Raw genomic sequence first — 17,353 nt, 5'->3', positions numbered from 1 at the left:
TTTTTAAATTAAAAGCGTATTTGGGTGTATTACTTATTGATTTTAAATTATTAATTAATAATGTATTTCATAATTCACCATAAATAATAATGATGAGTTTGGATTAGTCGGAGGGCAGTCAGGGACTGACTCTATGATGACTTTTGAGTATGGTCAGGGACCTACCTATTTGGGAGTGCACTACCCTTTTGTTATGGCCATGGGTCTAATGAGCCCTTATTGTGTGGACGTGATCAGGGATCATCTGGGGAGTAGACGTACAATCCAGCCACACGTGTGTTTTTGGTAGTCAGGGACTATACGATTCACACCATTTTATTGGACGGGAGCCCGGGGCTCATGTGAGATATGCCGATTTATAAAAAAAATAAAAGATGGTTATTTATTAAGTTTATAACTAACTGGGTTATACACATTTGAATAATGAACTTATTTGAGTTGCTTATATATACAGGAATATAAGGTAAGGTTAATTTGCTGAACGGTGATTGTGTTTAGCATTTATTGCTGAGCTTGTGAGCTCACCCCATTATCACATTTCAGGTACACGTTGAGTAGGAACGTGATGGGATTACATGATGGGAACGGATTTTAGCTCGTTGCGCATTGATTTATTTTAGCTCGGTTTTTCCTTTATTCTGATTATTGTAATAAAGTTAATGTTTTATGAAACTTTATTGAGTTGATTCAGTGGTCATAGATGTTTTGTTTTACTAGAGGGAATTGCGCCTCTATTTATGGATTTGTATAAAATTTGTCAGACTCTCATGTTTGTTAAGTTGAATGACGGGATTCATTGTAGTTCTATTATGGAGGATGTATGTTGAGAATTGATGGAAGTTATACCTTAGATTTTTTTTATGCAGGACAAGTAGTTCTTGTATTAAAATTTGGGGTGTGACAGTTTGGTATCAGAGCCTAGGTTAAGAATTACCTGGCTAAGAGAAGTGATAGTAAGAATAGGAGCATATACTTATACGAATTATTGCTCTCTTACCATGCTCCAGTTTAAGTATAAATTACTTGTGAGACTTATCATTGACATTCTTTACTGGAAATAGGATGTCAGGAGCTGGAAGAGGCAGAGGACGACCTGCTAGAGGTAGAGGTCAGGGAGGTGCTGGTCGTGGTGGTGTTGACCATGACAATGTTCAGTTGGAGGATGCACCTCATGTGCCAAATCCTATGATTGGATTTATCAGAGATATCCGCAAATTGGGGGCTGTTGAATTTACTAGAGCTACCGATCCACTTGATGCTGAGAAGTGGATTAAAGATATGGAAAAGTATTTTGAGATGATGGACTGCACTGAGGTGCAGAAAAGGAAGATTGGTGCATTTCTTTTATCTGGTGAGGCGCGCCAGTGGTGGCAGTCAGAGACCAGGATGGTTGTGGACATTACAACTATGACCTGGGATGATTTTAAAACTCGGTTCAATGACAAATACTTTCCACAATCAGTGAAGGAGAAGAAGGCAGCAGAGTTCACGCAGCTGGAACAGAATAATGAGATGTCAGTTAGTGAGTACGAGAGGAAGTTTACAGAGCTATCCCGATTCGCTCCTTACATTGTTGCGAATGAGTTACACAAGGTTAGAAAGTTTGAGCGAGGATTGGTCTCTTATGTGAAGAAGTTTGTGGTGGGTCATCGTTTTGACACTTATGCTAGAGTGGTGGAATGTGCTATGGCAGTAGAGGAGAATAATAACATTGCCTTTCAGAAACAGAAGGAGCGTAGGGCAGAACAGAAAGGTAAGGGGGCTAGCAACACTCAACAGAATTAGAGTAGCTCTCAACAGAATCAGAGGGGTCAGCAGCAGCAGACTCAGAGAAACTGGCAGGGTCAGTCTTGGCAGAGAGGTAGACAAGATTGGCGAGCAGGGAAATGGCAGAGAGTTGGTGAAGGTGAGCAATCCACAGCTTTAGTACCAGCCACACCTCATGATGCACAGCCATATCAGTTCAGCGGGCATTGCTACAATTGTCGTGAGCAAGGACATTTGGCTCGTAATTGTCCCAAGCCTCACAAGAATAACCAGCAGAAAGGTCAGGCACCACAGCAACAAGGAGGTGCAAGGGTTTATGCAGTTGTTCCAAATGGGAGACAGGATCGTGCACCACCAGCAGTGGAAGGTACACTTACTATTTATGGCAGTATAGCTAGAGTACTATTTGATTCAGGTTCTTCATTTTCTTTTATTGCACTATCATTTGTGAATACACTGGGATTAGAACCTGGACATATAAGTAATGCCTTATCTATTACAACTCCACTCGGGAGCGCGACGACACTTGATAGAATATGTCGTGCTTGCCCTGTTACAATTGGGGAGTTGGAGTATCCTATTGATTTAATAGTATTACGTATGAGAGAATTTGATGCTATACTGGGTAGGATTGGTTGGCTAGATATCATGCTCAGTTGGACTGCCATGAGAGGATTATTGTATTCTCAGTTCCGGGACAGTTTCCTTCCCGATATAAGTGTGGGGAGTTTGAGGGCACCATGACTATGGGATTTCTGGCCCACATCGAGGTGGTTAAGCAATGCGTGACTATAGAGCAGTTGCCTACAGTGTCAGAGTATGCAGATGTGTTTCGGGATATTCCGGGTTTGCCTCCTAGGAGGGCAGTGGATTTCTGCATCGACCTCACTCCTGGTATTTCACCTATCTCTAGGGCACCCTACAGAATGGCGCCAGTTGAATTGAGTGAGTTGAAGAAGCAGACTCAAGAGTTGCAAGATCAGGGGTTTATTCGACCTAGCACATCACCGTGGGGAGCACCTGTTCTTTTTGTCAAGAAGAAGGATGGGTCACTCCGCTTATGTGTTGACTACCGTGTGCTGAATAAGGTCACTATTAAGAACAAGTACCCATTGCCACGCATCGATGATTTGTTTGATCAACTCAGAGGGGCGCAGTTGTTCTCTAAGATTGACTTGAGGACTGGGTACCATCAGCTGAGGATTAGGGATGAGGATATTCCTAAGACTGCCTTTAGGACTCGTTATGGCCTCTATAAGTTTTTAGTCATGCCTTTTGGGCTGACTAACGCTCCGGCAGCTTTTATGGATTTGATGAACCGAGTGTTTCGACCTTACTTGGATCAGTTTGTTGTGGTATTTGTTGATGACATTCTGATATATTCTAAGACTAAGGAGGAACATGAGAGACACTTGAGCATTACACTTCAGACTTTGCGTGAGCATTAGCTCTATGCTAAGTTTGAGAAGTGTGACTTTTGGCAAGAGCAGATTCAGTTTTTGGGGTACGTGATCTCTAAGGATGGAGTTTCAGTAGATTCTGCCAAGGTGGAGGCTGTGATGAGTTGGAAACGGCCTACTACTGTCACTGAGATTCGTAGCTTCTTAGGACTGGCAGGATACTACAGGCGTTTCATTGAAGGTTTCTCCAAGATTGCTGCACCATTGACCCGTTTGACTCGGAAGGATGTGAAGTTTGTTTGGGATCACCGCTGTGAGCAGGCATTTGAGGAGTTGAAAACGAGATTGACTTCGGCACCAGTTCTTACCATTCCTGTTAGTGGTGAGAGATTTGTGATTTACACAGATGCATCACATCAGGGTCTTGGCTGTGTTTTGATGCAAGATGACAAGGTGGTAGCGTATGCCTCTAGGCAGCTTAAGCCACATGAGCAGAATTACCCTACACATGATCTGGAATTGGCAGCAGTGGTTCTTGCATTGAAGGTGTGGAGGCATTACTTGTATGGCGAAGAATTTGAGTTATTCTCTGATCATAAGAGCCTCAAATACCTCTACACCCAGAAAGAGTTGAATATGAGGCAACGGAGGTGGATGGAGAAGATGAAGGATTTTGATATGACCCTTCAGTATCATCCTGGAAAGGCTAATGTGGTAGCGGATGCCTTGAGTCGAAAACCGAGAGGATTAGTTGCCTTTATGATGATTCAGGAGTGGATGATGTTAGAGGCATTGGCAGAGTTTTCTATAATACCGAGTTCTCAGAGTACAGGGGCTCTTCTTTGTAGTTTGACTGTACAACCTACTTTGATCAGCCGGATCATTCATTCTCAGACTCAGGATGACAGGTTACAGACCAAAGCAGTTGAGGCTATTAATGATGAAGGTAATGTTGACTGGACGTATGGAGCTGATGGTGGTATGAGATTTCGAGGTAGGCTATGTGTTCCAGACTTAGCAGACCTCAAGAGAGAGATTTTAGAGGAGGCACATCACTCTAGGTACACAGTGCACCCAGGTGGCACTAAGATGTATCATGATCTTAAGAGGCAGTTCTGGTGGGAAGGCATGAAACGTGATGTGGCAGAGTTTGTATCTAGATGTCTCACTTGTCAGCGAGTGAAAGCTGAGCACCAGAGACCAGCAGGACTATTACAGCCTTTGCCTGTGCCTGAGTGGAAATGGGAGCATGTGATGATGGATTTTGTAGTAGGGTTACCGAGGTCGATACATAACCATGATACAGTATGGGTGATAGTGGACCGATTGACTAAATCAGCTCATTTTCTACCCATTCGAGCTACTGATACTGTAAAGGAATTGTGTAAGATCTACATTAGAGACATAGTTAAGCTTCATGGAGTGCCGGTGTCTATTGTCTCAGATCGTGATCCTCGTTTTTCATCTCGATTTTGGAGTAGTTTCCAAGCAGCTTTTGGTACTCCTTTAAGTTTGAGTACTGCTTTTCATCCTCAGACCGATGGCCAGTCCGAGAGGGTCATTCAGGTGTTGGAGGATATGCTTCGTGCTTGTGTGCTAGATTTTCGGGGCAGTTGGGAGGATCACATTCCATTGGTTGAGTTCGCTTATAATAATAGCTATCAGGCTAGTATCGGCATGGCACCATATGAGGCACTTTATGGTAGACCTTGTCGTTCACCTGTATGTTGGGCTGAGGTTGGTGATGGTAGTCTTTTGGGGCCAGAGTTGGTGCAAGAGACTACGGAGAAGGTTGCCATCATTCGAGATCGACTTCGCACAGCTCAGAGTCGACAGAAGAATTATGCAGATCGACACCGTCGTGCTTTGGAGTTTAGTGTGGGTGACTTGGTGTTCTTGAAAGTATCACCAATGAAGGGGGTTACGAGATTTGGCAAGAAGAAAGGGAAGTTAGCTCCTCGATTCATTGGACCTTTTGAGATCACAGAAAGGATTGGGGAGGTAGCTTATAGATTAGCTTTACCACCCAGACTATCTACTGTTCATGATGTTTTCCATGTCTCCATGTTAAGGAGGTGCTTGAGGGATGAAACTCAGGCCATTGACTGCACAGAGGTCCAGATTCGTCCTAATGCAACCTATGTTGAGATGCCTGTTCGCATTGTTGACAGTATGGTGAAACAGTTGAGGCGGGCAGAGATACCTTTAGTGAAGGTGCAGTGGAATCATCAGGACGAGAGAGAGGCTACTTGGGAGATAGAGTCAGAAATGAAGGAAAAGTACCCACAACTCTTCGAATAAGGTATGCAAATTTCGAGGACGAAATTTCTTTTTAGGTGGGTAGAATGTAAAACCCTAAAATTTCGTACATTATTTTTTTTATTATTTAGTATTTAGTATTTTAACGTGATAGTTGAGATAATAGAGTTTTTTTTTAAAATTTAAAACTTTAAATAAGAGTCCTAGGTTATCTCGAATACAGTTATATTTATCCTTTATATTTTACATCGTATCAGTACGAGGATATTATTTTTCATAAAAAAAAAAAAGAAGAAAGAAATTACCGAGAAAGGAAGAGAGGAAGCGGGTTACTGATTTTTCGTTGGCAATCTGCAGTAGCCGGAAAAAGAGACGGTGACCAAAGGATCGGCTAGAGAGAAAGGTTTAACGATATTTAACAGGCAAGTTAATCTTGCTTTATATACTTGTATATATACGAAACTCTGCCTAATTACGATTAATCAAGAATTAATATAACATGTTTTTATGAATTGGGGTATATCGATCTGATGTAAATTAGGCATAGAATGGCATGAAACTTTATCACATGTTCTAATAGCACTGAATATAAGTTTAAATGGAGGACATTTACTTGATGCGCATGTGTGTGTGTTTGTGTGTATAGATATTGAATAAATGTAATTCACATGTTTTTATACTTGCTATATGCATGGTAAGCTTGATTAATAGACTGATTTGATATTATATGTGTGTATATATATGGAAACTGATTTGGTGTTATTATATATCAATATACTTATACGAATTGTTTGATTTACGGAGAGTTAGAAATCAAAGTTCAGCGTGGAATATTTTAATAAGTGAAATAATTTATTGTTGTAAGTCTTGCATTCAATTTGATGTTTCAAACTTAAGCTTTATTGACTACAGAAAGCTTAAAAGTAGACTTTGGGGTCAATAGAAGGTAGAACCGTTAGATATTGGTTGGAAAAGAAAAAAACAGATAGAAAAGCAAATGCATTATGGTGGTGAAGACCCACTTTGGGTTCTTCTCTACGAAGCACATTCTTGGCAATGGAAAGTGAGGGAGAGTGTGTTGCCGTGAGACATCGGTTTGACTATTGAAAGTTATCACTGGAATCTACTCGCCGAGCCTAGTCCGTTGGGGGCAATACCCGGGTTCAACCGAAATGAATAATATATTTAATTATTTTAAATTTTGAAAACAAATATAGAAGAGTATTTTTTTTAGTATTCAAAAAAAAAAAAAATTATTGAAATTCCAGAATATTAGTTTTAAGTATAATGGACTTAGTTTTGCTGAAATCCAGATTTTTAAATGACATTTTGGTAGTTTTACGAAATTAAAACCCGAAAAAGTATTATTTTCAGCACTAAGATGGAGAGTACGGAAATATTATTAAGACTTAGCTTCTGAAATTTTGTAGGGAGTCATATCTAATATTAGGCTATGTCCAGAATTTTGTACTCTCACTAGTTGGGTCTATAGGGTTCTGTTTTTAAATTAAAAGCGTGTTTCATATCTAATATTAGGCTATGTCCAGAATTTTGTACTCTCACTAGTTGGGTCTATAGGGTTCTGTTTTTAAATTAAAAGCGTATTTGGGTGTATTACTTATTGATTTTAAATTATTAATTAATAATGTATTTCATAATTCACCATAAATAATAATGATGAGTTTGGATTAGTCGGAGGGCAGTCAGGGACTGACTCTATGATGACTTTTGAGTATGGTCAGGGACCTACCTATTTGGGAGTGCACTACCCTTTTGTTATGGCCATGGGTCTAATGAGCCCTTATTGTGTGGACGTGATCAGGGATCATCTGGGGAGTAGACGTACAATCCAGCCACACGTGTGTTTTTGGTAGTCAGGGACTATACGATTCACACCATTTTATTGGACGGGAGCCCGGGGCTCATGTGAGATATGCCGATTTATAAAAAAAATAAAAGATGGTTATTTATTAAGTTTATAACTAACTGGGTTATACACATTTGAATAATGAACTTATTTGAGTTGCTTATATATACAGGAATATAAGGTAAGGTTAATTTGCTGAACGATGATTGTGTTTAGCATTTATTGCTGAGCTTGTGAGCTCACCCCATTATCACATTTCAGGTACACGTTGAGTAGGAACGTGATGGGATTACATGATGGGAACGGATTTTAGCTCGTTGCGCATTGATTTATTTTAGCTCGGTTTTTCCTTTATTCTGATTATTGTAATAAAGTTAATGTTTTATGAAACTTTATTGAGTTGATTCAGTGGTCATAGATGTTTTGTTTTACTAGAGGGAATTGCGCCTCTATTTATGGATTTGTATAAAATTTGTCAGACTCTCATGTTTGTTAAGTTGAATGACGGGATTCATTGTAGTTCTATTATGGAGGATGTATGTTGAGAATTGATGGAAGTTATACCTTAGATTTTTTTTATGCAGGACAAGTAGTTCTTGTATTAAAATTTGGGGTGTGACAGAAAGTGTCAACATTGCTAGAAACCTTCCATTTTTTCAAGTATTCAACCACTAGATCATTTGAACTAGCATTATCAACCGTGAGTGCGCACAATTTATCTATCCCCCAATCAATCAAACAAGTCTTAACTGCACAACCAATGTCCTTACCTTTGTGGCTAGAAATTATACCAAAGTTCAAATTTTTTTTGTGTAAGTTCCAATTCTTATCAATGAAATGAGCCGTGAGACACATATAACAAAGGTTTTGTATTGATGTCCATGAATCGGTGGTGATACAAATTCTTTGATTTAATTGACTCAACAAGCTTTTTAACTTCATCTTTTCAACCCCATATAATGCCAAACAATCCCTAACCATAGTTGCACGTGACAACAATTTAAATTTCGGTTGCAACACACTAAGAAAATACCGAAAACCTTCACGCTCAACAAACTTGAAAGGCAACTCATCAATGATTATCATTTTAGTAAGTGCATTTCTACACAACTCTTGATCAAATTTCCAAGAAACCATAGTACTGTCTCCATCATTAACAAACTGAAATGATATGAGTTTTTGTTTCTTGTCAACATTATATGGATATTTGGAACATTTATTTATATGATTCTTCAGTGTAGTTGTCCCATGTGCACTCACCCATGCATAAGATGTACCATAATAATTGCATTTCACTTCACATTTTGACTTAGTACTATTCCCTTGTATAACTTTTGTGAAATGATCCCAAACATCAGATACATAACATTTTTTCTTAGGACATACCTCCAATTGAGTGTTTGTATCATTATCATTGTTGGGGACTTCAGAGCCATTAATACCAAAATTTGTATCTTCTGGACTTGTCATCTACAAAGAAAAGGGAAAAAAAAAAAAATTAGGTTTGCAATTTAAGAAAATAGAGAAAAAACAGAACTGAAATTTTAACGTTTAGCAAGTTGTGACTGCAAACATTACACCAAGAATTCCCAATTTGATATGAAATTATTTGAATTTTTTTTAAAGAAAATAAAGTAACAAACTTCAAAAATCAAAATCGCACATTTAAATCAAAATAAAGAGAGAGCGAAAACTTTGTGAATTCACTGGATACGGTGCAGATCTAGACGATAAAAGTGTCGTTGTTGCGGCCTACGTTGAACAAATGATGAAGGAGACGGCAGCAGCAGATCAGATTGTACGTTTGTAAAAGTCCTTTAAGGATTCTCCAGGCTTCAAGAAACAATACATGAAAAATTAAAAAGACAATCAATTCAGAGACTGATAAGAAGATTTTTTTCTAATCCAGATTCCAGATCATATCTAAAGAATAAAAGGAGTACCTAAGGCGTAAACGACTAAGCGTTCTCTGAGAATCTAGATCAGCCAAGAGTTGCTCTGATCTACTCTATCTTGGCCCGTTTTGATTCGGTGAGACGGCAACGGCAGTAGAAGTACAGAATGAAGAAGGAGCTCATTGAGGCGGTCGTTCTCTCTTCTTTAGCTAGGTTTTGATTTTTTATATCAGTATGTAATATGTATAATACTTACCAAAAAAAAATTAATAAAAAAGGTCAGATATGTGGCACACGGATTGCCAGATAGAGTTGCTATATATATATATATATATATTTCACGGATTACCCACGGATTGCCACGGATCGGATCGGATTTTTGACAGCCTAATCCGTGATCCGATCCGTGAACTACGGATTCAATTTTTTAAAATTCGCCACCGATCCGTGGGTCTGGTAATCTGATCCGATCCGTACGGATCGGACCGGGTTCGCGGATTGGCGGATTTTTTGCCCACCTCTACCGGTTCAAGCCAAGATGTCAACCGGCTTATCCTCATATCAACCGGTTTGGTTGCAGATCTGCAGATTTCAAAATGTAACAGCTCTTTTCTCCTGGAACCTTGTGCATTCAACTCCCAATAGCTATATTGAGCTTGGAAACTCTATAAATAAAGTGAGGAATGTCTTAATAAGTAAAAGATATCATTTGAAAGCCTTCACATTGCATTAAAGAGAGCTTTTGTTCTCAAATCGTCTCTTCATCTCTCTCATTCACTTTTATTCTATCTTGAGAAATTTAATTAAGCACTCAAAGGGCTTTTGCTCTTACTTTAATCTTCATAGAGTTTTTGCTCTATTATACACTTGAGAGATTATAAGAGCTTACATTCTTCACTTATATCATCTCCTCTCATTCATTTCATTCATAGAGTTTGAGCTTCATTTATATTCATCAATACTCTAGTTGTGAGCTGAAAATTGTACTACTATCTTTGAGAGATCTATTATACTTCATTGTTCTTGCTAGTATCTATTGTAAGGGTTGGTGTGACCCAAAGGAAGATTAAGAGAAGGTTGTTCTCTTAGCAAGGAAAAGAAGCAAGGTCTTGCTTCATGTAAAGGTTTGCTCTCCACCCGTAAGGAGAAGCCATAGTGGATTGGGAAGTCTCAAGAGGAGTCTTGAGCGGAGGAGTAAGAGTTTCCGAACCTCGCTAAAATCACCAAGTCAATGTTTGCAATTTCTCTTCCCTTATCTCTCTTATAATTGTGCTATTTAATTGCTTATTTCATATCTTTATAATTACACAATTGTGTTAAGCACTTTGTTTGAAATTGTTTTTCTATATTGCAAAAATTATCCATTGTTTATTATTGACTCTATTCACCCCCCCCCCCCCTCTAGAGTCAATACTTGGGCAACAATTAGTATCAGAGCCTAAACTCTATTAAAGGACTTAACCATCTTAGAGTACAATCATGGCCAATAATGGTAGTATCACACTCTTAGTAGGACAACCCAATGATAAACCTCCTTGTTATGATGGAAATGATTATATTTATTGGAAAATTAGGATGAGGGTCTTTCTAAAAAGTATTGATATTGATTTATGGAAAGTTGTAGAAAATTGTGATCATATCCCAATCAAAGTTATTGAAGGGAATAAAATTCCTAAATCGAAATAGGAATGGGATGAAAATGATCATAGATTAATTAAATATAATGTTTTAGCCATATGTTATCTTTATTGTGCATTAAACAAAAATGAGTTCAATAAAATTATCTTTTGTAAAACGGCTAAAGAAATTTGGGACTTGCTTGAATTAGCCCATGTTGGATCAAGTTATGATAAGGATTCAAATATAAATGAACACTATAGCATAAATGAGATGCATTCTAGTTTTACTAATATTACTAATCATTTGAATGTTATTGGTAGAACTAACTCATCCACCTATAGTGAAGAAAGTGACGAAATGCAAAAGAAGAGTATAGCTCTCCAAGCTTCTAGCAAAGAAGCAAGTAACATCAAAGGGGGTGATCAATCTTTGTCTCATGGCCGACGAAGATGAGGTAAATTCTAACCATGATGATTTTGATGTAAATATTTCCTATAATGAGTTAGTGGATGAGCACTATAAATTACTTGATGCATTTAAAGAGTTACAAGGTGTGCTAGAAAATATGCTTGTAAAATGTGCTTTCTTTAAAAAGGAAAACCATAATCTCATTCAAAGACATGAAAAAGCTCAAATAGAAAATGACTCTTTGAAAAAGGAAAATCATTATCTTATGCAAAAATTAGAAAAGATTCAAATTGAAAATGAGTCATTGAAAAATGAAATGAAATGTGTATTCTCTAAACAGTCTTCATCAATTGATCTTATTTCTGAAAATGAGTCTTTAAAGAAAATCATTGATGATCAAAATGATATTTTAGTAAAGTTTACAAAAGAAAAGAAGAATTTGAGTACTATGCTGAGTAATTAAAGAAGTGTCTTCTTAAAAAATAAGATAGGATATGATCCTCATATTAAAGATGCATGCTTGTTGAAAAGAAGAAAGCCTTTGTATGATCATTTTGTCAAGAGTGGTACCCAATCCTCTAAATGCAATTATTGTAAAAGATTAGGACATAAGATTCATGATTGTCCATTTAGAAAGAAGTTGAGGTCAAAGAAGATTTGGGTTCCAAAAGGAACTTATGTTCCATTGCCTAACTCATATGGACCCAAGAAAATTTGGGTACCAAAAGGAAAATTTGTAACATTTCCTTGTAGGGTTACTTGATGGCATCTTCTTCGTTGAAGGATAATGAAAGAAGCATTATACCTTGGAAAAACTCCAAGGGCAAGGTAATCAGTAAATGCTAAAGGATATTTTCATGCTCAAAATTGCTTAACTAAATACTTCCATGATATGTTGAAATCATCTTTGAGCATCAAAAATAAAAATGTATTATCTTGCCAATGATCATTATATATGAAGAATCCTTAAAATAAGAATTATACGAGACCATTGAAGATGATATACATTGTAGATTTTTTATCTTCTTGGTACAATTACTCATTGTTTATGCAATTTGTTTCAATACATGCCTTCATTGATTGTATAATAATTCTTCATGTATTACATTACTTGAAATTGCATTTGAAGATTTTCACTTGAATTAGAAAAAAATCGTTCTAAAAAGGTGTAAATTTTAAAAGGAATTTAGCTTTCCAATAAGCTAACATTCTTTGAAAAATAAATTTGACTTAGAAAGATATACATCTTCCTTCAAATTGTTTAATCCTTTAAGGATTTCAAAAATGGGACACTTTGTTTAATGTTGCCTACTTAGGAAAAATTATGTTCCTCTTTATTAATTCTTGAACTTTATTACGGACAATGCTCATGGAATTACATTATGATCCATATATGAAAGGTTGTTACTTCACTCATTTTTTATCTCATATGGATTCATTGAATTGAATGTAATCATAAGCATGTCTATTTTTTGAATTAACATTTGCATTAGCATGCTAAAGACATTTAAATTGACAATTTAGTTTGAAGCATGTTGATTAAAGGTAGTGTCACATTTGTGCTTAATATTGAATTGTGTTCCAAAAAAAAAAAAAAAACCTTAATAATGTGTTCTAACTCATGAGGACCCTAAAAGAATTGGGTACCAAGAATACCACTTATGTATGTTTTATAGGTTTAAAATCCTTTTCACTCAAGGACAAGTGGATTTTCAAGTTGGTGCCTAGAGCACAAAAGAAATGTCATGCCAAGAATTCTTCTCACTCACAAAATGGAAAGGATGCATCACATTGAGAAACAACTTCTAAGCTAATGAAGTTAGTACCATGGCTAAATAATTCATTTCTCATTAATATGCTTTTATATGAAGAATTTAATCATGAAATTCTAAGCATGACGCTCTTGATATGCTACTTGTTCCTAATAGATGTAAAAATGTCTATGTTTTTTATATTTTGCATAAAAGTAGTTTGTTTTGGCATATGAGTTATGAACATGCTAACATGAAATGATTCTCTATCTCTTAAATGATCCTTAGATTAACTATGCCCAATCTTTGTGAAAGATTTATTGGAAGATGTGCCACCATCAATGCTATTTTATATGAACCTTATCAAATGTATTAAAGTAACAATGTATAAAAAGTCATCTATATGCTTTTGTGATCTTAAATGTTTTATCTATACTTAATTGTGTTACTTCCATGCATATAGAAAATGAGGTTGTTCATCTTGAAAAGGTTTAGATGGACTTAAGGTAATGAAAAATCAAATAAGTCCTCACTTGAAAACCTAAAGGAACAAATCTCATTGGAAAAGCCATCTCATGAAAATGAAGAATGAGAATTTATGATATCTTCCTAAGAATTGAAGAATTGTTCACTACCATCCAATTGATCATTCATTGGTGAACACTCTATTGTGCAAATTTAAGGAATTAATTCTTTCTTAAAAGTTGATATACTTTTAACCATATTCCTTTACCGTGTAATCTCATCATGATAAGTATTTTGAGGTATCATTTGTAACTAAGCTAGACTACTCCCAAAGGTTGCACCAAAAAGAAGAAATTGAATACATGTCTTTGTGCAAATATGACTTCAATTGAAGCAATAAAAATGTTACATGTTTTTGCATGAAATGTATAAAATTTTGAACTATATGTTTAAAATTATCTTTCGCCTTATGTGATTAAAATAAGCTCCTAGAGCTCTCTTTGAAAGGCTTAGTGATTTTCTCAAGATTAATGATTTTTGACTAAATTAAAATATATGTGTTTTCAAAACCATTCATGAAAATATGTTCATTGATCGTATATACTATCATTGAATCAATATTTATGATTTGTGCAAAGAAGCTTACCTCTAGCATGCAAAATAAATTGAAATTAGCATGATGAGTAAACATGATTTCTTCTAGAGTTTAAACTTCTCAAGTGTCATGAACTTAAATTTTATATATCTATTTGACTCTTTAGTCTTGGGAATATGACATTCAAAGGAAACTTTATTCTAGCTTAGATGACTAATGTAATATCTCAAGTGCTATTCTATTTTGATATATCCATTTTTAGCACTTCAGAACTTCATGTGATATTTTTACATCACTTCTTAAAAGATGCATCTAGAAGAGATAGTTAGCTCATCCACATGGAAATTCATGTAACCAATCTCTCACCACATCTCTTAAAGAAGTTTTTTTGGTATCAAGGCCTCATTTTTGATGATTTTAGCCATACTTGCTCCTATGTGTTATAATTACATCTCTTTATTGGCTTATATACTTTTGAGAAACGCATAATCTTCAAATAATACATCTTATCATTTCCATTAATGAATTAAGGGTTTTTAAGTATGAATTGTTTCATGATATATCTTAAGCATACTTTACCTATCATTGCTTCATTGTTCAATTAGTTACATAATCATTGAATAATATATGATGTAAATGGAAGCATATTGATAGGGGGAGGTTATTAGTAATCTCTTGTGAAGGAATATCGCATGATTTGCTTAGCTTAATTGACTTATCTTGTATATTGTCAAAACATGACTTAAAATGACTTTTTAGTCATTATATTCCATTCTTATAAGTTTTCATAACTTTGAAAAATTTTCCCTCTTTATTGAATACATCAAATAGGAAAAATATATTAGGATTGAAGCACACTTAACTTCTTAGATTTGCCTCTACAAAGGTTTTTGCCTTTTGGCTTACTCTAATCCTTGCTTCAATTTTTTTTGTTACGAACTATTATGTATACTTTTGCTTAATTGAGTATATATTTCATCTTAGGTTTATGTTTTATGTATACTTTTGTATATGCCATGAACCTTAATGATGTATTGAACTCATGATTTCATTGCTTCACTATACTAAATGCTAAATGCTTAATGAAGTTGTTTAGGCCTCCCACCTTTTTTTAGATGCCAAAGGGGGAGAGATATGTGATGTGTTAAATGATCTTAAATGCTTGTTTATGTCAAAAATGATTTATGATATATCAAACATGTTGTTTTATAACATTATGTTCAATGAATTTACTTTGATAGGGGGAGCATTTTTCAAATGCTACTCCATTTGCTTATGAACACATCAATGTTTTGCCATCATCAAAAAGGGGGAGATTGTTGACCTTAAGGATTTCATTCAAGGACAATCTAGTTGTTTTGATGATAACAAACCATTAATGGTGTTTAAGGACTAATGTTTACATTGAGTGTTATATAGATTATTCACATTCAACAATTTAAGTTACGGGTTGGACCTATTTTGATGGCTACGGGATTTTGTCTTTTGGGCCTATTTTTGTAACTAATGGGCTTTAATAGGATTTGTTACTTAAAAGCCCAGTGAACCATTTGTTTAGGGTTAGTTTTTATTATTATATTATTAAGCTTTATTTTTTGATATATCGATATTCTCTTTGGAAAACGCGAAAGAGGAGAAACAGAAGAACAAGCTAGGGTTTGGAAGAAAAAGCTCAGAGATGATCAATCCAATGATGGAGATTGTTCTGTCTTCAACTCCATAACAACCTCCAACAACCATGAGTGGATGATTCTTCTACTTAGGGTTGGATAAACCCTAAGCATGTAACCTAACTTCTATCTTTTTTACTATTTTGGGGATGTAAATTGTGTAATTTTTGTATAGACTTTGAATGTTATTGAATAAATTCTTCCAATTGGTTATCAATGTTAAATTCATGTTGTCTTATGTGCTTTTGCTTATTAATCAACCTTTACACTTGATTTCTCTGTGAATTGAATCTTGTGATGTCTATGCATGGTGATAATTAGTTGTAGTTGTGCTTCAATTTGATGAAAATTGCTTTTACTTGATGGATGGTACTACACAATTAGGTTAATTCATTGTCTAATTAATTGTTTAAGTTCATGTTTAATTAGTTTAATTTAAGTTTAATTGCAATTTAATTATTAGGTAAGTAGACCATCCATACTTGTGTTTGAATTCCTTGCTCTTTGTCACAATTGCATTACCTTCTTGATTTATGTATGTTAACATTGTAACTTGAATTGATGAGTCATGCTTTGGATTGATGAATTATACTACACCTAGTTTAATTATCATTAAGTAGGTAATTCAAGCTTGAAATTGATGATTCATATTTTTCTTTGCAAATGTTAGCTACATTAGCATTACATTTAATTATTTCCCTAATTAGTGAAAGTTAGTGAGTTAGGGAATGTGCTTAGTGGTAAATCTTACACCCTAAGTCTCTTTCCAATCTTATAAACTCCATTATTTTATTGTAGTCACTTAAGTTAAATTAGTTCTAATCACAAAACAAAACCCTTTTCTGCCATCACATAAGCACTAAAGTAGAATTCAATTCTATAACCTATAATTGTTTAGATCTCTTGGGATGATCCCTATAAACTTCATACTTCATAGTATAAGTGTTTAGTGGTTTAAAAATTATAAAATGTGATGCCCACTTGACATTATTTCTAAACCTAAAGTGTTGTACATTATTTTGTGCACACGCTCGGTCGCATCATAATTTTGGCGCCGTTACCGGGGATTTAACGGTTTTAAAGAATTGAATTAAACATTAGTTCTTTGTTGATTGTTTACTTTAAAGTCATTTTAATTTTTATTTTCTCATTTGATATTTGTCAATTTGGTAATTGAAGTAAAGTGGAGTAAACGCTGGACTTTGAAGCAATTAAAAAAAAAATTGAAGTTGCTTAAGGACCATTTGTAAGTTTCTCTTTGATTTTTGTGCTTTAATTATTTACCATCTTGCATGCTTTGGACAGCCCAATTGGAGGCTTAATTTGAATTGTTTTATTTTTAAGTCCAAGCATACCTTCTTGTAGAAGGCATAGGCCCGTATGGAGGTATTTATTTGTTTTAAGTGCATTGATATTATTAAGGAGTTTGGGAACATCGTATGTGGAGGTTGAAAAATTGAAGTGTTGGTGTGTAAACTTATTCTAATGCATGCATGGTCGTAGATCACTTAATCGTCCTCTTGTTCCTGTAAATCAAAATCTCGAAGTTTCCCTTCGGCATTTAAGAGGTAGTACTAAGGATAGTCATCCTACTTTTCCAAATGTTTATTTTTCATCACCTTTAATGGAAAACCCAATAGATCCTATTGTACATTC

The sequence above is a fragment of the Cornus florida genome, unplaced genomic scaffold, assembly GCF_030987335.1.
Source record: "Cornus florida cultivar Cherokee Brave unplaced genomic scaffold, ASM3098733v1 CherokeeBrave_3.0.0_Hap2_Chr08, whole genome shotgun sequence".
NCBI lineage: Eukaryota > Viridiplantae > Streptophyta > Magnoliopsida > Cornales > Cornaceae > Cornus > Cornus florida.
Note: the sequence above shows the minus strand (reverse complement) of the source record.